We start from the raw sequence: 6,300 nt of genomic DNA, 5'->3' as shown, positions 1-6,300 counted from the left end.
GCAACTTCATAATTACAAATTTATAATACAATTTATAAGTCTCTGATGTCCCCAGAGTGTTTATGTGAAATGTCTTCAAGTTTTTGATCAGCATATTCTGTCCTGATAATCTCAACCCCTTTGTTGCATGTTCTCGGGGGCAGGGTTTATGTAAATTTAAGGGATAATGACATCATTAACCTGGAGGAGGTTTGTTGTTGTCCCTACCAGCCATTTGTTGTAGTAACCTACTAAAAAAGCAATTTCTTTCAAAGAAAATTTCTCCCTTTGCCTTGAACTTTGAGCGTCTAAACTTTGCAGATATTGTTTATGCTCAAACAGCAACATTACACACTAACTAAAGTTAAAAAAGTGAAATCATTATCAACCTCCCCTTTAAATACATGACACAAAAGTTTCAATAAGAATGACATTAAAGCATATTTTAGTTTACATAAAAAAAAAAGTTTTATATTTTAATATGTTAAAATGTAATTTATACCTGTGACATCAAATCTGTTTTTTCAGCATCATTACTCCAGTCTTCAGTGTTATTATGGTTTGGTGAGTTTATTTAAAAACAGTTGTATAAATACATAAGTATATTATTTCTGTAATAATTACTCTTTTTTAAAGTATGCTAATGTGTCTGTTAAGCATTAATATTTGCTAATGACTAAAGTTATAATGTTAAAATATGATAAAAAGTTATTTTTATTAATTGCGATTAATCGATGTGATAGTACTAAACCAATATTACACTTTGGTTTGTGTTTGTCCCTTACAGTATAATGGCATCATTTGCTCAGCATCTTAACTGTATAAGGTTAGAAAAGACCATGTAAGGTATTTTTTACAGGTATTTTGTTTAGTCTGATTTTGTTGTGTTTTGTTTCTCAAAGGACTCTAAAAGTACTTTCATTATGTGCCAGCCACAGGAAAACCCAGAACAGAACATCTAAAGCAAACACAGCAGTGCCCTGGCAGCCACCTTACTTTTAGACGCCAAGAACCTCTTGGTTCAAGTCAATTTACCTTCATTTATATTGTGATTTATACAATACAGTTAGACAAAGCAACTTCACAGTGTTAAACAGGAAAATAATGATCAATAATGTAAACAGAAAAAACACCTTTAAGAAAAGAAAATAGTGTCATTATTCAGACCGGATATTGCACCGCTGGTGACTCGCGGACTCTTTGTCACGATTTGGCAATATTGCACTCTCTCTGCCCAGTGGATGCTGATCTTTACTCATTGAGGCTAAGGTGGTGTTTTAAAATGAGGAGGCAAAGACACATTTTCTATATTAAATGTAAATGTATGTCCATGTTGCACTTAATTTTCCTGGTTAAATAAACATTTAATAAAAAATAAAGACTAAATACAAATCAAATTTTGTATTTTTACACTATGTTCTGTGTTCTATTTGTTAAAGCCAAGTATAAATCTCATCAAGTTAGTGTTGTCACTTCGTAGGCCAACCGACAGTTAGCATCAAACTGGTTGCCTTAAGAAAAACCCAAAAGGATTTTCCCGTAGGCTTTTGGATTATTGCAAAAAATCAAAAAGTTTATGATACTTACACATTTTGTCCATCAAGATAATTATCACAGGTGAACACAACTTGTATTCATTTTGAAGCCTAAATGCAGTCGTCAGAAGTAAGTTGAAGGGATAGTTCACATTGAAATTAAATTTTGATATGTTTTAGCTTACCTCATGGGCATCCGAGATGTAGGAGTATTAGTTTCCCCAGTAGTTTCAATTTTGATCATTTTAGGTCAAACCGTTCTTGTCTGTGCCTCACATAATGCAGGTCTATGGTCACCACCTCAAAGAGCATACACAGAGAAGTCCAAATTAAACAATCCCCCATCGTAAGTACACACTGGTGGCCTAAGACACGAAACGAGCGGTTTGTGTGAGAAAACGAACAGTATTTATATCGTTTTTACCTCTTGTACACCACAGGAAACACGCACACGCGCCCTCGGATCAGTCGGACGTAGTGTCTTAGGCCACCAGTGTGTACTTACGATGGGGGATTGTTTAATTTGGACTTCTCTGTGTATGCTCTTTGAGGTGGTGACCATAGACCTGCATTATGTGAGGCACAGACAAGAACGGTTTGACCTAAAATGATCAAAATTGAAACTACTGGGGAAACAAATACTCCTACATCTCAGATGCCCATGAGGTATGCTAAAACATATCAAAATTTAATTTCAAAGTGAACTATCCCTTTAAATGTAGGCTATAAACAAACTACACCCACAATTTCAATATCACCATCACAAAGCATTCAGCAACTTTTATTTAGTTTTTATCCAAAAATATTTACCCAGAATGTTTGAGTTAGACTATTTCATAAGAGCACAATTATAAGCATAATGAGGCAGTAAAAGCAACTGTGTTAACCTTTACTTAATCTCCCCGACGGCCTCTGTTGTCCCGTTTAGCCACTTGTTAGCAATCGCCTTTTTCAAGACATGTAACAGATTCCCATTCAAAAACCCATTGACTTCATGACGAGGGAACCAGAAGTGCTAAAATGTTCGCTTCCGCGTTTTGGCCTACAAAGATTAGCAGGGTGAGTAAGTTCCCTCCCCTGTATTTAGTGACGGCCTATCAGCATTTTAGACCTGTCTATTTAAAACCCTGTGTCCTACCTGAGGGTGCGTCATTTCAAGCTCCGCCCCCATGGCGAGGGCGCGCCACCATTCAGTGAGGGAATGTTTGGTCTGCAGCCCTGCGGTGACGTGTGTGTGCAGGCTTTTGTTATGTGTAGTGGTTTTAATGTAAACATGAGCCGCGGTGATTCGTGCTGTGAGTAACTGTACAGCTATGCGTTTCCGTGACAGTCACTCGCAGGAGAATCAGTTCCTTCACGGACGCTCGGCATAGATGATGCTGGGGTGACGATCTCCTGCATGAAACGCGTTTGAGCTCGCGCTGTTGTTTTGTTGCTATTACAAGTCTGACTGTTTTATTGCCACTCGGTTTTCCTGAAAGTCTGCTGTTACCACAGTTTCATTACTGTGCCGTTCAGTTTTATCTTCCAAATTGTAACTGTTTCTGAGATTATCGCCTTTGAGGTCTAAGCGGCCTTGCTGGCCGATCTGTTTCTGCCGACTGCCACCTGTTTGAGTCTAGTGGCTGTATATCAGTACTGTGTGCATTCAGTCAACGTATGTCACCTCACTCTGACATTGTAACTGGACTGCCAGAAGTCCGAGTGAATGTTAAGTGTGAATTTGTCTTTAATTTAATTTAGGGATATTTTCAATTGTTAATGTTTCATTTTGTAATGTTATTTTTGGTTTCTGTTCAGATTCTTTCTTTGTGTTTTTGTTTTGTTACAGGAGCTAAGAGTTTCTGGAGGGTGACGTCCTGCTGCCATAGTGTGGTGTTCACACTTAGTGTTGTGTGTTTTCTTGTATCCAATCTTCACGTGTGGTATGGGCGTGTATTGTATCACGGGAACGTTCTAAATTGGACAGTGGGCCCAACCCTCCAGATGCCTCCGCTCCTGGTCATTTTGTAGGCTACTATTTGTATTGTGTATATGCATGTGTCGGATGCAGATTGGCGACTCCTGCTCTGAAGTTGTCTTTGATACAATAAAGTAGTAATTTTTCATACATGCGACCTGCGTCTCTTCACCCATATAGATAACGAACCTGTGGTGTCTTAACAAAAGAGAATTTACTTGGTATCGTCCCTGGTGAATTTCCAGGGTGGCGTAGTCGCTGAATTAAATCTATAACCCCTCCCGTCGGAATGCCACAAAAGGGATGTCATACCTGCACCACTCTATTGCTCCCACTAAACTCACTGCACACATTAGGGGACGGGCATCAGCATCAATGGCTGCATCCGAAAACTTAAAAATGCTGCCTTCAGAGGATGAATTCCAAGGTATCAAGCCACGTCCGAATCCAACTTATCTTCACTTCCAGCCTCCTGAGAGGTCTTCATCTGACTGATTTTTGAAGGCAGCATAGATGTATCCTTCACTCCCTTTGATATACCACAATCCTGAGATCATTGCATGACAGCTAAACTAGAAAAAGAAAGATGGCATCAAAAAGTTGCTGTTCAGTTTGAGTGTAAATTTCAGTTTTTGACCAACATCTTCCACTTCAGATATCATTTCTAGTGAGAAATAAAATAATTGTTGTTTTTTTACCAAAGCTTGCTCAGTTTTGCTGTAGATCATTAAACCATTATTACACTGCCTCAGAAGTATGTGCGAAATCCAATTTGTGAGGTGCCTTCGTGCGCAAAAGCTACCTACAGAGTCATTGGCTGCGTCTGAAACCTGGAAAATGCTGCCTTCAGAGGACACATTTCAAGGTAAGAAGGCATCAAGCCATGTCTGAATCTAATGTTAGCTTCACTTCCTGTCTCCTGAGAGACCATCATCTGACTGAGTTTTGAAGGCATCATATATCCTTATAGCTGCCTTTAAAATCAAAAAATCCTGTGAGTTCCATTCAGTGACAGTTGAGTTTAAAAAAAAATAAGATGGCTTCCCAGGGTCACGGTTGCTGGTCAGTTTGTGTAAATGTACATTTTTGACCAACATGTTCCATTGCTGATATCATCTCTAGCGTTAATTACATTCATTGCTAATGTAGTGATTAAATATTTGTTTAGTTCTCACTAAAACTCTCTCTATTTTGCTGTAAACTGTTACGCTGCCTCACTAGTCCATCCGAATTGACCATAGACAGTAAAAGAAATGGACCGAGCGATCCCATTGACGTCAACGACAAAATAGGGGCACTCACTTCCTGATGGCTGAGCGAACTGCGCAGGCTCAGACTGAGCTTGACGACGTAGATGTGACGTGAGCCTCCTGTCTGACAGCTGTAGGTCTTCTAGTAGTTGTGGAAATGAAAGCTGAATCACGTTGTTTAAATATTTTCTCCCGTTGCTTTTGGCTCACTATGGGCTTCTCCCCATTCTTCTCCCTTGACTTTATCAGACTAGTCTCCACGTCCCCCCGACTGTCTCATAGACAGTAAAAGATTGCCTGCGAGCGTCTCCTCAGGTCTATACGGTAATTTCTCAACTGTGCGACAGAGTCGCGTTGGTTATGACGCAATCGTTAGCCTATTTTTACAAAAACAGCTTCTGCGGGGCGATAGTGTAAGATACAAGGTAATGGAGCCTTTTATACATTGTCGTGTTTCTTTAGAAATAAACAATGGACAAATGGAGTCTTTAAACGTCTCAGATGTAAAGTTATTCACTGTCGATGTAAAGTTATTCACTGTCAAAGTGACTCAAAAATGAATGGGAGTCAATGGGATGCTAACAGCAGGTGATGGCTTGGTTAGCAATGGCAGCCCCTAGGGGTGGAACGCTTTCCGAGCGCTAGATTACCCCCTTGACGCAGCCATTGTCAGAGATGCGGACTCCTGCTATAACTCTACCTGTGGGTGTCGCTGTTGGACAGTGCTACTCTACAAAAAAAATTTACACGTTTTAATGTCACATTTTGTAATATTTGCTTTGTTTTATTTTTCTCATCCAGTTTTTTTTAAGGAGACACTGCCTCTCTTGCCTCCATGGAGGAAACGCCCCAAGTTTACACCACAACGACAAACTAAAAATGGAAACGTTTTTTGCGTAACAATCACAGCGTTGTCAAGACGACCCTGTTCATAGGGATCTGTCCTAAAAAAGTTATATTTTGCTGCCAGGCCAGTAGTTGGCAATGTCACTTTGTAAACAAACACTGTGCGCCTTTTGCAAATTTGCGTTTTAAACAGCAATAACAGCATTGGTTACAAAAACTTGCACTTTTAGTCCTGTTTTCAGGCCCCCAAAATGTAAATGAACCACCAAAACGCATAAACAGTTTTTGGTTGAAAATGGTTGTGGGTAAACAGCCCCTGAAATAAACGTTTGTGTTATACCTGCCATTGAATCCCTGTCTCTCTCTGATACGTTCAGTGTTGATTCAATTTGGTTCAATGTGATTATCATGAAAAGAGTTCAATTCAGCTTTAAAGCAGTAGTAAATATGATGATCCCCTTGTGATGGATGATGATGACCAGGTGCGCAGTGTTGTTCTGACAAATTGAATACTTTTTCATATACAGTAAGTCATTCATTAATAATGAATGTTATTTTGAATAAAAACTCATTCATTATTGATACACTGTTGTGCTCATGAAGCTAAAAGTTGTGAGTTTGGTCATTTGGTGTCTGAACCAGTCTAGTTTAATAGCTAAATCAAATCGTAAAGCTAATATCATGAACAGAAGAACGCATCTTTTGAGGTAAGACGTTGTTTGGCACTTGC

The sequence above is a fragment of the Pseudorasbora parva genome, chromosome 9 (assembly GCF_024679245.1).
Source record: "Pseudorasbora parva isolate DD20220531a chromosome 9, ASM2467924v1, whole genome shotgun sequence".
NCBI classification, from domain to species: Eukaryota; Metazoa; Chordata; class Actinopteri; order Cypriniformes; family Gobionidae; genus Pseudorasbora; species Pseudorasbora parva.
Note: the sequence above shows the minus strand (reverse complement) of the source record.